At 39.7% G+C, this 16,410-nt stretch overlaps 1 protein-coding gene and 1 long non-coding RNA gene across 2 annotated transcripts in view; one reads left to right on the top strand and one right to left on the bottom strand.

Annotated features, from left to right (window-relative positions):
• Positions 1-11,772: 11,772 nt before the first annotated feature.
• Positions 11,773-14,167, bottom strand: LOC307099169. The gene is made up of 3 exons (XR_013813499.1): positions 14,055-14,167; positions 12,674-12,846; positions 11,773-11,938 (listed from the first exon to the last, which is right to left on the bottom strand). It is a non-coding gene; the product is annotated as an uncharacterized lncRNA (long non-coding RNA).
• A 330-nt stretch (positions 14,168-14,497) lies between these two features.
• IL15 (interleukin 15) overlaps positions 14,498-16,410 on the top strand; it is a 63,782-nt gene continuing 61,869 nt past the window's right edge. The window contains exon 1 of the mRNA XM_079770367.1: positions 14,498-14,628. The gene's annotated coding sequence lies outside the window, so the exon portion shown is untranslated. The remainder of the gene's footprint in view (positions 14,629-16,410) is intronic.

The following is a 16,410-nucleotide window of genomic DNA, read 5'->3' as shown; positions in this document are numbered from 1 at the left end:
CGGTCGCTATGATGCCCACTGCAGCCAGGGAACTGGCCTGATCTGGGGGTAGGGCCAGTTGGCCAACATCCTGTGGCCCCACGCCCCAGTTGGCCCCACTCCTTATCCCCTCTTCCACCCTAATAGGGGGCAGGGCCAGCCAGCCAACCTCCTGTAGCCCCTTACCTCAGCAGGCCCCACCCCCAATAGGCCCCCAACATCCCGATCAGCCTGTGACCCCTCCTGCCAGCAAGCTCTGCCCCCGATAAGCAACCCCCACACCAATTGAGGATGGGGCTGGCTGGCCAACCTCCCACAACCCCTCCCCTGGCCGCTGACTCCTGATCTACCCCACCCACCCCATTCGGGGGCAGGACCTGCTGACCAATCGCCTGTGGCCCCTCCCTCTAGCCAGCCTGGCCCTGATTGGGCCCCAATCAGGGCGGGCCAACCAGCCAACCCCCCGCCATCTCCTCCTCCTGACAGGCCCAGCCTGATCTGCCGAATGGGGCCAGGCCGGTCGGACCCCACCTGTGCACGAATTCATACACTGGGCCTCTAGTAATCTATAAGAGGATGGAAAAAACTTTTAGACAACTGTCTGGATTGTGAGAATGGATTCATGCAGTTGTTGTTCCTGAGAAATATGAGCATCAGTCAAATCTATAGAACAGGCTAAGAAGGAGATAATTTCATGTTATCCTATATAATAAAGAGGTAATATGCAAATTGACATTCACTCCAACACACAAGATGGCTGCCCCCATATGGTCAATGATGGTCACCCCCATGTGTACACAAGATGGCTGCCACAAGATGGCCATTAGGGGAGGACAGTTGGGGGCAACCAGGCCTGCAGGGGAAGCCAGTTGGGGGGAACCCAGGCCTGCAGGGGAGGGCAGTTGGGGGGGACCAGGCCTTCAGGGGAGGGCAGTTGTGGGTGACCAGGCCAGCAGGGAAGAGCAGTTAGGGGTGACCAAGCTAGCAGGGGAGGGCAGTTAGGGGTGACCAGGCAGGCAGGCAGGCAGGCAGGCAGGTGAGTGGTTGAGAGCCAGCAGTCCTGGATTGTGAGAGGGATGTCTGACTGCCTACCGGGATCGGGCCTAAATGGGCAGTCAGACATCCCTCGAGGGGTCCCAGATTGGAGAGGGTGTAGGCTGGGCTAAGGGACAACCCCCCCCCTGTGCACGAATTTTGTGCACTGAGCCTCTAGAGTAAAAATAAGAAGCTAGGCATTAAAGGACTATTGGTCAACACAATGGCAGTAACATGATGAGCCCTGCTGAAAATCTGATGCAGAAAATCCGTGCACTGAAGAAAAATTTCAGAGTTCTCTTAAAATAAGGAACAAAATAACAAGGTGAAGGAGATGATAAAAGGACGGTAAACATGAAAAACAGAGAAGAGAGATACAATTTTAAAAGTATAGATAGTGCTGAGGAAGGACAAAAACAGTAGGAATATCCACAACATACTTATTGAGAGCCTCCTGTTTGTAGGGCCTGAGCTGATATACACATGTCACGTCACTTACTAACAGGTGAGGTCAGCATTAGTTCCCCAGTTACATAAGAGGAGATTAAGCCTCAGAGAAAGGTTTACTAAAGATCAATTAGTTGGAATTTGAACCCAGGATTTTCTGATTCAAGTGTTTGAACTGTTTATCTTTCCCAATAACATCAGTAAAATTAAAATTCAAGTTACTTTAGATAAGGGAAGAGTCACTTTGTATGCATAACAGACAAAATCAATGAAAAAAATATTAAAATTTCATATTCCAAGTAATATAGCATGGAAATATTATATATGTGTGCGTATATCATATAGATCAAAGGAGAAAATAAAGACACCAATATAATTTATGAGTGTGCATGCAGAACTCTAAAATAAAATCAACAACTACTGAATTCAGTAGTTGAGTTGCAAAAGAATAAAAACCACATGCATTGTTTAATCTAAAATTTATATAATATTTGATTTAGATATGTCATGGGAGAAAATGTATTATAACATATCATTTATATAAACGAAAGAAGTTCAATTACAAGGTAATCTCAGTTGTACCCTAAAGGCATTTAATAACTTAAAACTCCTCTATAATAAAATGACTTAATAAATGAGAATATACTTACGTGTTTCATATGATGAAGAATATTGGGTGTCCTAAAAATGTGTACATACTTTTTGAATAATTATAAAGGCAGTGTTTATTAAAATACATTTTGTTTTCAAAATTGAGCTAACAAAAAAATACATTTTGTTTTCAAAATTGAGCTATGTTAAAGTGTGTATACATTTTTGGGGACACCCTTTATTTTTCTAACCAACAGCCAAAATTACATTTAAAGCTTAAAATATCAGAACAATTTCCAATCAAATCAAGAAACAAGGGGGTGCTGCTCCTTCATGCACTCTCCAGGGAAGAGTGTCTTGATGAAATAACAGTTATTTGATTGTATTTGATAGGACAAGGGTCTCAAGGTCAGGGCACTTCTTACTAAATGCTATTTTTGCCAAATGTTAAAATGTATCACAGTATTTTGCAGATGCAGCTATAAACAAGATGAGCTTGAGAGGAGCCCAACAAGATAAGTGTAGCCAACTGCAAAGAAGAAATTAACATGTAATTAACCAACTAGTGTGTATAAGCAATGACTAAGCCTCCCTTTCCCGAGACAGAACTTTGGATATGAATCCCCTTTCCTTTACTTGTTGCAAGTAAGTGAAGCTACTTAAGGGCAACCATGTCTCTTTCTTGAGTAGAGCACCCCAAGTGGTGAACCCCATTGAGTTTGGTAACAGTTGGGCTACTGAGAAGCAGGACAAGTGATATTATACTATTAACCCTTTGCACTCGCTTGCTTTTTTCTCGATTCCTTTATTCTACTCGGGATTTAATTTTTTAAATACCCCAGATTTTACAAAGCTCGGCAGTAGAATAAAAAACTGGAGTTTCTTTTCATACAAACTTATTTATTTGGATTTTTTTATATTTCAAATTATTGATACATTCAAAGAGTATAAAAAGAGCTGCTACCGATGCTAACCGTGTCGAATCACACTCGACATTCGAGTGCAAAAGGTTAAGCACTCAAATATACAGCAGAGCCTGAACCATATTAAAATTGCTGAATTTAATATGGTGAGGCCTCCCGACAACCAAACAGCTGACCTTTGCTGGTAACAGCCTAGCCTCAACCTGTTCACCCTGATGAAAACTTGATCATGTAAATTATCGCTTTCTTACTGATTGATTTGAGAGAGAGAGAGAGAGAAACATCGATGTGTTGTTCCACTTATTTATGCTTTCATTGGTTGCTTTGTGTATGTGCTCTGACATGGGATTGAACCCACAACCTTAACGTATTGGGACAATGCTCTAGCCAACTGAGCTATCTGGCCAGGGCCTCATGAAAATTATCTTAAATTAATTCTCACATTACTTTGAAAGTATGTTATGCTTGCCAACACTTTACATGTGGAAACTGCAGGATCACACAGAAATTAAATGGTGAATCAATATTTGCGTCTAGATCTCCCTCTTATTCTCCAAAGCCCCATGTTCCTAGTATGTACTTACTGCCAACCATGTGCCAGGAACTCAGCTCTAATCCCAAAAGTGACATCGCAAACAAGGGATTATTAAACAAACAAACAAGCACCCTGTTTTCTCTTCAATCTGTGGCAGCTCAAATACATTTATTTATCGGGTTTCTGAGAGGCTAATCATTGCCAAGCTTGTACCACATCTCAGTGAGGAAACAGATACACATCCAAAACAGCTTGAGAACAAATACATGCCAGTACGAACAAGAACAAAGGAATTATTCTAAAGGAAGAAGAACATGAAGTTAACATGGAAAGTCTCCTTGAAAGGGAAATCTCTTGAGATGGCCTTTGAAAGAGGATTTGGCTTAATGTGTCAAATAAATATTAACCAGAAAAAAAAAAAAGAGCCAGAGAGGCACATTTAAAGAGACAGAAAAGTAGGAGGTAGCCAAATGATGTGTTCTTCAGGGTAAATATAATTATACACATTTATAAAGAGAGATGAAACTCTGGTTCAGCTAATGAAAAGCTAACCCTAAGGAGCTAGTGTCTGATTTTGTAGGCAGTTACCCTAAGGTTCATCTGTGAACCAGTATGTAAAGTTGGTGTTTGATCTTTTCCTATGTGAGTCAAAATAGTGTTATCTTCTGTTTCTCTAATTAAAAAAGCTGTTTTACTGCTTATTCTTTTTTTTTTTAATATATTGTATTGATTTTTTACAGAGAGGAAGGGAGAGAGATAGAGAGTTAGAAACATCGATGAGAGAGAAACATTGATCAGCTGCCTTCTGTACACCCCCTACTGGGGATGTGCCCACAACCAAGGTACATGCCCTTAACCGGAATCGAACCTGGGACCCTTCAGTCCAAAGGCCGACGCTCTATCCACTGAGCTAAACCGGTTTCGCTTACTGCTTATTCTGAGACCTTTTTTTTTTTTTGAGACTTATTTTGTTAAGATTTTAGGCGCAGACATGTTTTTTTTCCTACTTATGAAAAAATTATTTAGTACACAAAAAATCTGATGACTCAGTTATAAAGCTGAATGATATAGGTTCCCAGAAAAATGTTCATTTCACCATTACATTGAAGTACTATCACAAGATCATTTTAATTGGCTGTGTTTTTTTCCCTATTGTTGTTTATTGATTTAGTCTCCAAAGAAGTATATGTAAATTTGTGTGTATTTTATTGAAACACAGGTGGAAGTATGAAAATGTTACTTTATGTTATTTATTTAGCTAAATGTCCTTTGGCACATTATTTATTGAACCCTACTTCTGCCGTATGTAAATTGAAAATAACAACTCTGACCTTGTTGAGTTTAGTTTTGGGATTAACGATGATGCATATTAAGCCACAAGGGTATATACAACTGCCTTATTTAGGCAGTGAGTAATATAACCATTCTTAATCATATAAGGGCTGATGTTCAGTGAGCTTGCAAAATATTAGGGAATATGTGGCTTTGCTAATCGAGATGGGTTCAAATATTGGATTCAACACTTAATTTCTGCATGATCCTGGACAAGTTTATCTTAGGTCAGGGGTCCTCAAACTTTTTAAACAGGGGGCCAGTTCACTGTCCCTCAGACCGTTGGAGGGCCGGACTATAGTTTAAAAAAAATTATGAACAAATTCCTATGCACACTGCACATATCTTATTTTGAAGTAAAAAAACGAAACGGCAAAAACACCCGCATGTGGCCCGTGGGCCGTAGTTTGAGGACGCCTGTCTTAGATCTCTAGTTTCCAAAAGAAGCCAAATGGATTTAAAACTAGACACATCTTAGAGTATTTCTCAATTGTGCCATGCTGATACCACACAAAAATCTTTTCTCAGTGGATCCTCATCTGTGAGTTAAATTTGTATGGTTAATGGTACTTGCTTAAGTAGGTCAGAGTCTTTGAGCCTTCAATTCCAGGACTCCTTACTCTCAATTTTTGAGTACACAAGAATAAGTATATACCTGGCATGAAAATTCCCTTTAAACCATCCTAGCAGAAAAAGTAGCTAATTCAGCTCTGGCTGGTTTGGCGCAGTGGATAGAGCTTCTGTCGGCCTACAGACTGAAGGGTCCAGGGTTAGATTCCAGTCAAGGGCACATGCCCGGCTTGAGGATCAATCAATGATGTTTCTACCTCTCTCTTCCTCTTTAAACTCAACAAAAATATATAAAATAAAGCTAGCTAATTCAGATGATATTGTGATATTACCTCAAAATAATTGTGATAGAAAATACTAGCAAAGATTTTTTGTATAGGGTTAGCTGCAAATCACTATTTGTAGTCATATTAACCTACAAAAATCAACCAAACACATTGTAAACTTAATATGGCAATTATGTCACATATTTTCCCTTTGGACAGGAGGGATTATACCTTATACTGTACTACTTCATAAAATCTGTGGCATGTAGTAAATTCTGAATGCAGGGTTAGCAATCAGTAAATGCTAGGGAAAGGATGATTTGATAGCATCCTTTAGGCCTGTCGAAGCCTATTTTGAATCCACAAATCTTAGATTTCCCAAACTACACATTTTGTAAATGCAAGCAAATGTAGGTTTTAAATGGAAGATCTGTGTTTTTAGGGGCTAGACAAGCAAAAGAAGGAGCAAGGCTTCCAACACAATTCACATATCAGTAACTAGCTCTTCATGTGTGGATGGAAGTACCTTCAAATACTATGCATAACGATTTCCAACACTTCTTCTATTTTCACTATGTGTGAACATAAAAGTAAGCTTTGCAAAAGTAAGATTTTCCTTTGCTCGCACTATAAATTCATGTCTTACTTATGTTTCAAATAGAACAATATTGCCAACCCTCCCGTTTGAAAGTCATTTTTTTTTTTTCAGGGAAATGGCCATTCAATGTTTTTGTGAATTTCTGACTTTATGCAATCAATAGTAAATTTTGAAATGCTTTCTTGGAACATAGCACCATTTTCTATGTGCAGTATTGGGCAAGAATCCAAATAGGCAAAATATTACATCTACCTAAAATTTGCTTTGCAGTTTCAACTGCATGGGGGTGGTTATTTCTGTGGTTTGTTTAATTAACACAGTGTTTATTGACAACTCTTTCTTGTCTGGGATCAATGCTGGTTTTGGCTGAGTCCTTAAAGGGAATATTTTGAAGTATAATCATTATTGTCCCTTTTAATTTAAGATCTACAGCTGAGTAATTTTAGTGAGATCCTTGTCACTTCTTAAGACATCAGTCCTGATGTCTGCTATTGGTTAAATATTTCATTAGATAAAAAGTACATAGTTTCTCTATGCCCCAGTTTCTTTCAAAATAAAGTAGAAATATAGGCTGAGTTTCTTTGTAAGACTAATGCCTCTTCCTGGCAATGTCTTCCAGATTCCTTTAACTAGAGTTTAAATTTGAGATTCTCCAGAGAATGTTTACATGACTTTGTCTTCATTTTAATAAATCAAGCTGTAAATGACTATTACTGGGTGAATAGTAAAGTTGTACAGCTATTATAAAATACTAGCGGCCCGGTGCACAAATTTGTGCACCGGTGGGGTCCCTCGGCCTGGCCTGCAGGATTGGGCTGAAACCAGCTCTCTGACATCCTCTGAGGGGTCCCAGATTACTAGAGGGTGCAGGCCAGACAGAGGGACCCCATCGGTGCATGATCAGGGCTGGGGAGAGACGTGGGAGGTTGGCCAGCTGGGGAGGGACCGCAGGAGGGCTCTAGGGTGTGTCCAGCCCGTCTTCCTCAATTCCCATCAGCTGGACCTCAGCAGCAAGCTAACCTACCAGTTGGAGTGTCTGCCTCCCGGTGGTCAGTGCACATCATAGCAAATGGTTGAGCAGCCTTAGCATATCATTAGCATATTACTCTTTGAATGGTTGAACAGACCACTGGACACTTAGCATATTAGGCTTTTATTATATAGGACTAGAGGCCTGGTGCACAGTTTTGTGCACTGGTGGGGTCCCTTGGCCTGGCTTTCAGGGATTGGGCTGAAACCAGCTCTCCAACATCCCCCAAGGGGTCCTGGATTACGAGAGGGCACAGGCCACGCAGAGGGACCCCACCAGTGTATGGTCAGGGCCTGGGAGGAATTGCAGCAGGGCTCCAGGATGTGTCCGGCCCATCTTGCCCCGTCCCAATGGGCAGGACCCCAGCAGCAAGCTAACCTAGGGGTCGGAGTGTCTGCCCCTGGTGGTCAGTGCGTATCACAGCGACTGGTCAAACTGTTGGACTCTTAGCATATTAGGCTTGTAGGTGAACCAAACACAGAGCATATACCATGACAAAAATAATTATTTGATGATTGTGGCTCTTCTTCCTCAATTAGCATTGATAATTTATTGATAATTTATTCCAGAAGCAAGTAATGTGTCTTTAATAATACTTTGCAAATGTGTTTTCTGGAATACAAGTTCTATATAAAATTAATTGGTTCTTAGACCAATATATTTGAGAAATAAGTCAAACAATATCAAACAGGATTTTTAATTGCAGGGTTCTCTGGAATTTTTAGTATGCTGGTAGTCATTTTGGACTTTCTAAAAAGAGTTTATATTTTTATGAAATCCAAATATATTTTTTTCCTTTCATAGTAATTTTTTTTGTGTTCTGTCCAAGATATTTTCATTTACCTAAAGATTGTAAAGTTTTTATTCTATGCTTTCTTCTAAAAGGTTTATATTTTAGTTTTTACATTTAGGTCTCTGAACTATTTTTGTGTTCATTTTTATGAGTGATATGAGTTTAGGAATTGAAAATAATTTTTTCAACTAAAAATCTAGTTATTCCTATATTGTTTGTTGAAAGATTATTATTTCACACATATCCTACCACAATTGCCAAAACCAAATGACCATGTGTCTGTGGATTTTTTTTTTTCTGAACTCTTTATTCTGTTCCGTTGATTTTTGTGTGTATTTTTATGCCAGTATTACACTGCTCAGGTCTTTTGTAGCTTTATATTGTCTCGATATCTGGTAGTATAAATCCTCCCATTTTTTACAAAATGTTTTGCCTCTTCTAGGTTCTCTGTATTTGCATATCAGTTTCAGAAGCACCTAATCAAGTTGTACAGGAAAGCCTGCTGGATTACATTGAATCTATGGATAGGTTGGGGGGAAAGTGGCATCTTAACCTTGAATCCTCTAATTCATGAATATGGTATTTCTTCAAACATTTAGATAAAGGACTGGGAAATGTCTTCTGTAAAGTGTAATGTAGTAAATATTGTTTATGCTTTGCTAAATTATACGGTCTCTGTTGAAATTTCTCAACTGCCAAAGCTGCCATGCCCAAATGATACAAATGGGTGTGGCTGAATTCTAAATACAAAATAGGCTAAAAGCTGTAGGCCATAGTTTATCAACCTTTGATTTAGGTCACCTTCAGTTTCTCCCAGCAGTATTTTATAGTTTTCAGCATACATGTTGTTAAATTAATGCTTAAGTATTTTATGTTGGATACTTTTGTAAATTAATTTCTTAAAACTTTTAATTTCTAATTATTGATTGATGTATAAAACATATAATTTATGTTTATAAACTTATATCCTGCTAAATTCACTTACAGCACTAGGAATTTTACTGGTAGGTTCCTCAGGAACCTATTCTTTGGAAATAAAGACACTTTACCTATTTCTTTCCATACTTTATGACTTTTTCTATCTTTTATTGCACTGTCCGGGTTCTCCAGTACCAGTTGAATAGGAGTGATGAAAGCAGAGATCTTTGGTCATAGTTGACTTTAGGGGTAAAGCATTCCTCTTTCACTATCAAGTAAAATGTTAGCTACAGACTTTTTTGTAGTTACCCTTTATTAGATAGAGAGTTTTCCTCCATTTCTAGTTTGCTGAGAGGTTTCATCATGGCTGAATGTTGAATTTTGTCAAATGCTTTTTTTTTCTTTGTTCAATTACTACTGAGCTCCTACATTGATTGGCTTTTACTGGTAAATGTTATCATTTTTATACATTAGGTTAGAGTTTTAATATTTTGTTAAGAAATTTTGTGCCATGTTAAAAAATATTCTGCTGTAGATTTCTTTTCATATAATATTTTTGCTGGTTTTGACAGAGTAATTAATGGCTTCATAAAATAAGTTCCTCCTATATTTTCTTAAAGAGTCTGTATAAGATTGGCATTATTTTTCCTTAATTCTTTAATAGAATTTGTCAATGAATCCATTCAAGTCTATAGTTCTATTTGTGGGAAGGATTTTAATTATGAATTAAATTGCTATAATGGATATAGATTAATTTAAATATTGTGTGTGTGTGCGTGTGTGTGTGTGTGTGTTATCAGCTTGCGGCTTTTAAGGAACTTGTCTCTTTAAGGTGTCAAATTTATTGCAACAAAGTTGTTTTTTATATTCTTTTTTTTTTTTGTCTATAGTGTATGTATTGATGTCTCCTTTTTCAATGTTGATATTGATAATTCTGCATTTTACCTCTATTTCCTGATCAATTTAGCTAGAGATTTGTTAATTTTATTGATTTTTTCAAATGAATAAAATTTTTAATTTATTTTCTGTTCCATTTTAGCTTTTATCTATTGTTTCCTTCTTTATCTTTGTTCATATTGTCTTCTTTTTTTCCTGGTTTCTAAAGAATGGAAGCTTATTCTATTAATTTTAACCTTTTTATTTGTAATATAAGTATTGACAATTATACATTCTTCTCTAAGACCTATGTTAGTTTCATCCCTTAAATTTTGATATATCTTGTTTTCATTATCACTCAGTTCAAAGTATTTCATAAGGTTAAAAGGTGTTTTTTTAACCTCTGTGATTTCTTCTTTGATACATGGTTAATTTGAAAGCTTTTTGTTTAATTTGGAAAATTGTCAGAATACACTTTTGGAAAACTATTAAACACAATTCTTGTTTAAATCTAGGACATAAGGTATAGATAGAAGGCCTCAGGACTAGCTTAATAATTCACTCTCATATAATCTTTTTTTATGTAGATTAGATAGATATTGATATAAATATATACATTCTCATGTTACATATCTAAGTAAGGGAATTTGAACTATATTTTGATTGATAAGGTCAGCCTTAAAAGACAGTTCAGAATAGTATTAGAACATCATTTCTTAATTTTATTTAAACCCCTTCTCCCTATTACAAAATACCAAAACATTAAAGATTCCATTTACTTTTAAATATATTAAAAATTAAGTATGTTATTACATAACTATTTTTAATTGCTCTCGATCTTGAAACTAGTTGTCCTTTCCCCATGGAAGGGACTTTGACACTTCATTTCAAACAAAATCAACCATCTCTAGTAGGACCCAGACAGAGTCTGAAGGCTGCTAGTTGTGCTGTTTCTAACTCTGCTAGCCTTTTGTTAGTCATTTTATCAAAATACCCTATTTGTAGTGGCACTGTAACTCCCAGACCAGCTTCATTACAGAAACACAATGAGATCAGGAAGCATAAATTCAAGGGAACTGATGAGTTTCCTCCCTGGTGGTGGCTAAAACTACTCTCAGGAACTTTTTGTGTTGGAAGCCATGGTGAGTAGGTGTCAATTTAGAGGCTGCAGAGGGTAGAAGATGCATACTCAAGCCAGACCTGAGTTCAAATTTTTGCTGGGCCACTCAATTGCATGTGACCTTAGGCAAGTCATGTAATTTCTCTGGGTCTTGGTTTATCCATCTGTAAGATGGACATAATAATAGCTCATATCTCACAGCATTGCCATGAGGGTTTAATGAATTAGTATTTGTGCTTAGCAAGTACCTGGGGACACACCATAGAGACTACAGATGTATTAAATGGTACTGCTACAGCTCGTAAAAAGCGGTAGCTTAAGAAGCTCTTGAAAAGTTATCTTTAAGAGGAGGAGTATTACTCTATTGTCAGGACCACCACAAAATCAGAGGTGGGAGCAACCTTGAGGTAAGGCTGCATTTCAGGTATGCTTTAACCAAAATGAAACTGGGGGTATTGTGGGTCATGTTTTTCAAAGACCAGAAGACCAACTAGTTCCTGGCCTGTGATTTATTCTTAGAAGAATCATAAATAAGGTCATAGTTATGGACTTTGAACACCAAACCAGATGAGCTGACTTTCAACTACTTCCACATAGTCTCAGAATCTATAGAAAATATTTACTAGTAATTTATTTAAAGACAACTGCCAAATTGTCAAACATTGTCTTTGGAATGAAAAAACAGACACTAAAATTTATTAAACTATAATTTTATTTTTAATTCTTTAAATTCAAAAAAATATTATGGTCAATTCTGTGAGTTTAGTTAATTTTTGCTGTTTTCCACATTATAATTTTATCAGTTATCTTCGGGCAGTTTCAAATTATTTCATCAATTTTGGTCTTTGCTTTTAACTTATATAGTGGAACATACTTGTTCATTGGTGTGAGTAATTTTCAACATCTTGCCAACAGCCTGTGGCAACTGAAAAGCAAGATGCATATATTAGACTTTTCTGTTTGTGCTCAATGCAGCAAAAACAATTTATGCTGAAAACCCAACTTTATTGAATTGCAGGCACTTACTAGTATATAACTAATTCTAAAAATACTTCTCTTTCTGTAATTAAGAAAGCAATATTGACCCATATAGTTGGCAGGCAAGTGTTAGAGCAAAGCATTTTTTATGGCTATAATCATTTTCCATTTCACTTTATTGTTACTTATGCTATTTTATCTCCCCAATCTGACTAAATCTATTCTATATCATCCCGCCCATCTTGGAAGCCCGATCAATATTTGAGACCAATTTTATTAATCTATGTACTCAGATGGTGCTTTAAAGCTCAGCTCTAGGAAGAAAATTCCCATCAGTTTCAGTGTTGTGCAAACTTTTCAGTAGCTTAGAACATTCAAGATGGCCCTATACTCCAAGTGCCCCGTCAGCCACTGATCCCCTCAGCCCTGGGGACCACTGACAAGGTTCTGGAGCCCACCGGCCAGTGAGCCCAGCTAAGAGCAGAGTCTAGTTCTCCCAGGCAGCCCACACGCAGCAGGATTTGGGATGTGAAAAAACTTCCTCCGGCAGCAGCCCTCTCTGGCTCTGCTACTTGGTACTGAGGGTAGCCAGTGAGGGGCCTGACTGTCTGGACATCTACTTCTGCCACCCGCCGCAGAGCACACAACAGCATGGATCACAAGGGGTACAGCGGGAGCTCACCCTGCAGGAGCTCATGGAGCTCTGCTGTCCTCCACGTTGAGGCTGGGGACAGATCCATTTCTCCATCCCTAATCTCTACATTCACACGGGCACACACTTAGCCCTTTGGTGGCGGCCATGTCTTTTGCAACGGACTCCAATCCAGATGCAGGCTTTCACAGAGAGTGCTCATGCTGCAAATCCAAATCAGAACTTCAGCATATTGCTATGAAAAAATCTGATCATAATTGAAATCATTAGCATCATCACGAGAAAACTGAACATTACATTGTCTTGGACAGAAAAGAACGATTGTTTCATTTCCAACTATGGTGGAATTTTGAATGATTGTAAAAAAAAAACTTTTTACATTTTGATATTTCACTTATTTTGTTGATAGTGGTTATCTAGAGATCAACTCTTTCATAAAGATATGATTTTATGTACAACTTTGTGCAATCTAATATTGAAATCAATTCTAATATTTTTCTATTTTATTTTTAACCGTCAGGATGACATAGAATACATCGAGTCAGATAAATATTTTACTAAGCTCCTGGGAGCCTTATCATTTTTCCTATGACATAACCCTGAAAACTTTGGTGGATTTTCGGTGGCTCACAAGTGCGCAAGGTTCTCCAAGTGCTTCCAAAACTGGGCGCGAGGCCTTTTCTCCTGACCCCGGCACGCAGATCACTTAGCCTAGGCAATAAAATACTACAATAATAAAATTTCACAGGATCCTATGAAATGGGACCAAGTGTAATGTTTATACTCGACCACGCACTTGATCAGCGGACAAACTCATTCCCTTCACGTTCAGCCTCCGTGCCAATTGCCTTGGACAAAGTAGTCACCCAACATTTTCTCTTTAAGACTTCAGAGCCTTCCTTCCTTCTACCTCGCGCAGCGAGCCAAGGGGCTGGTCTGGAGAAGCCGCCCATTGCGATCCACACATTTCCCCTTTCCTCTGGGCAGCTTGGACGCGCACCACGCCCCGGCCTCCCGGCTCCTTTGGGACAGTCTCCTGCGCCATGCCTGGCTCCGCTGACTCGGCAGGTGGGCTCCGGGCCATCGCCTCGAGCTATATCGGCAGATGCCCAAGGAGATACCAGCAGATGCCCAAGGAGATACCGGCCAAAGCCGGAGACCAGCGCTCTCCGACCACCTCCCAAGACCCCTCCAGGTTGTGCGCCCCTGCGCGTGGTGGTGCCAGAAACCTGACCGGCGTACCAAACCCAGGGGAAGGGCAGCGCGACACTTTGGGTAGTTATCCAGAAACTGCCATCCCACCCTTCCCCCATCGCCTTGGGTGTTTATCTTCGCTTCAGCTCCTCATCCGTTTCTCTTTCACTTTTCTTTTCGCTGGGGGGTTGGGGCTCCTAGAGTTCAGAGCGCTCACCCAGTTCACTCGCTCTCTGTCGCAGAGGCTCAAAAGGAAAGGCAGTCGGGTGGCCGCGCCCTCCGGCTGGGCCACCTGCCGCCCCTCACCCTGCAGCCCGGACTCGATGGAGGTACAGAGCTCAGCCTCTCCGCTTTGGGAAGGGAGGTGTTGATGGTTGAAAGGGCGATAGAATTCCCCCAACAGTCTCCGCCTTGGACCCCTCCCACCTCCAGCTGGACCCACCCGTCTCCGCCGGCCGGCTGCCCCGCCCTCATACAGGGAGTACTTGACTGTGACTTCAGTTTTCATTTGCACTTCGTGCAGAGGTTTTTCACCTTCTGGCCCTTTATTTCTCTGGTGGCCTCTTCTCGCCATCCCCCGCTTCCAGAGGAGCGCAGATTGCTGGGCGTTCCCCAGTGCGCTCCTCTCTTTGCGTGTTGCCAGCTGCAGGTGAGACTCCAGGTGGGTTAGCGGAGAGCAGTGACGCGCGCCTGACCACCCTCGCCAAGGCCCCGGTTCCGAGAGAAGACTGCATCTGGCTGCACAAAGCGCTGAGTTTCTCACCTCATTGAGCTCAGAAAGTTCAAGAAAGGTACTGCATCTTCCCGCTTCTTCCCTGTTTCTTCCCAAACCCCCTGCAGGCCTGTGTGAGCCTGCGCGCGCAGGAACACACAGGACTGTCTCTACCTTTGCTGGCAAAATCAAATTACCCTCCTTTTCTTTGATCAGGAACCTTGCCTTCCAGGGAGAGGAATTTGTAGGAATGGTCACTTTTGGCAGTCAGACCTGGGTCTGTATTTTTAGTTCCAACCCTGGACAAGACATCTGTCTCTTAGAAAAGCAGTATCAGAAACTTGGAAGAAATGCAGGAGATTTGCATTGCATTCGAATCCTTGTTCAAGGTGGTTTTAAATTAAATTCCAGTTAATTTTTTCAAGTGTTATTGAGACTGCATTTGCAAGTGTGTACAACTTATTTTAATTTAACTACATAATTCCGTGCACGTAAGGGTTTCTTAACTTCTGTGTATGTATAAAGTACCGTAAGGTTACTCTTCAGTGATGCTTATAACAGATTCTTAAATAGTCAGACGTTTTGAAACTAGTAGTGAAGTGGTTGTCACTAGCTATTATTTTCTACTGTGTTTTTTTAAAGCTACTTTCTTTTTTATTGAATGTATTGGGGGTGACATTGGTTAATAAAATTATATAGGCTTTAGGGGTACAATTCTATAATACAGCTTCTTCCTCATGTTATGACACTGGTGATGGCGTCAACTTGTAGCTGATAGGCATCTTCATCTTGCCCATGTGCCCACAGAGGCTTTACTCAGTCTGGATGTTACAGCGCCCCGCTGGGTGAACTGGGCAATATAGATGAAATTTCAAACTCTTGCCTTTTCATGAAAAAGCCGGGTCAGTGGGTGTGGTTGACAGAAGGAGGAGGTACTAAAGAAAGAATGTAAAAAAAATATATGAAAGAAAGGACTGAAGACAAAGCAATAGCCACTTTAGACTTTAAAAGTGATGAAAACTTTCCTTCCTATAGTTAAGAAGTGTCAGAAAGTTCTGAAGTTTTTATGGTAGTGTTTTAATGTCATATTCTTGTACTTCTCCCTCTGTTTTATGTTCTCAAAGTTTTAGTCGTACTCAGAATGGCCTTCCCTGCAGCCCTCTGCTCTGGGACAAAGTGACAGAAAGGGGTTGGGTTGGCCACTGGTCCAGAAGCTTGTAATAGCCAGAGTGTTCGCAGGATTCTACTCAGCTTTTTAAATGGGTCTCAGACCCAAAACAGTTTTTAAAACATTTGAATTCACTGCTCTGCTGATTAGGAGTGGAGACTCCAGAACTTGATTTGAAGTTATAGTTCTGGAATTTGGAATTTTCCTGCGGATTACTGGTGGGCTTAAGAAAAGCAATGGGATGCTTTTTGTTTTAATCCATGAGATTCAGATATAAATATGAACAGCTGTATCACAAAACATGTTTGTCAATGAATGGCATGTTTATAAACGTCTTTGGAAGGTGGGGGAAATAGCAGTTTAAAGTTGATTGGAATAGTTTGATAACTGGGGGATTTTAAACCCTAGGAGGTCCTCAGGTTTGCCTGCTCTGAGTAAACCTCAGGAAGACTGTGAAGGAAGTCCTGCAATTTCTGTATAAGTGTACTTTTCCAAGGAAAAGACCCATAATTCTAATCAGCTTTTTAAATGGGTCTTGGACCCAAAACACTTTTTAATACATTTTAAAATTTAGAAGACTGTCCTTTTTTCCTATCCTTACTGTTAAGTTTTGCTCATTCTGTATCTATTCTTTTGAAGGTTAGGTAATGATAATACAGAATACTGTCTTTGGGTCCATAACTTGAATTATGG

Source organism: Cnephaeus nilssonii (assembly GCF_951640355.1).
Source record: "Cnephaeus nilssonii genome assembly, chromosome: 5".
In the NCBI taxonomy this organism is placed as follows: Eukaryota; Metazoa; Chordata; class Mammalia; order Chiroptera; family Vespertilionidae; genus Cnephaeus; species Cnephaeus nilssonii.
This window is presented reverse-complemented; position numbering and strand designations above follow the sequence as displayed.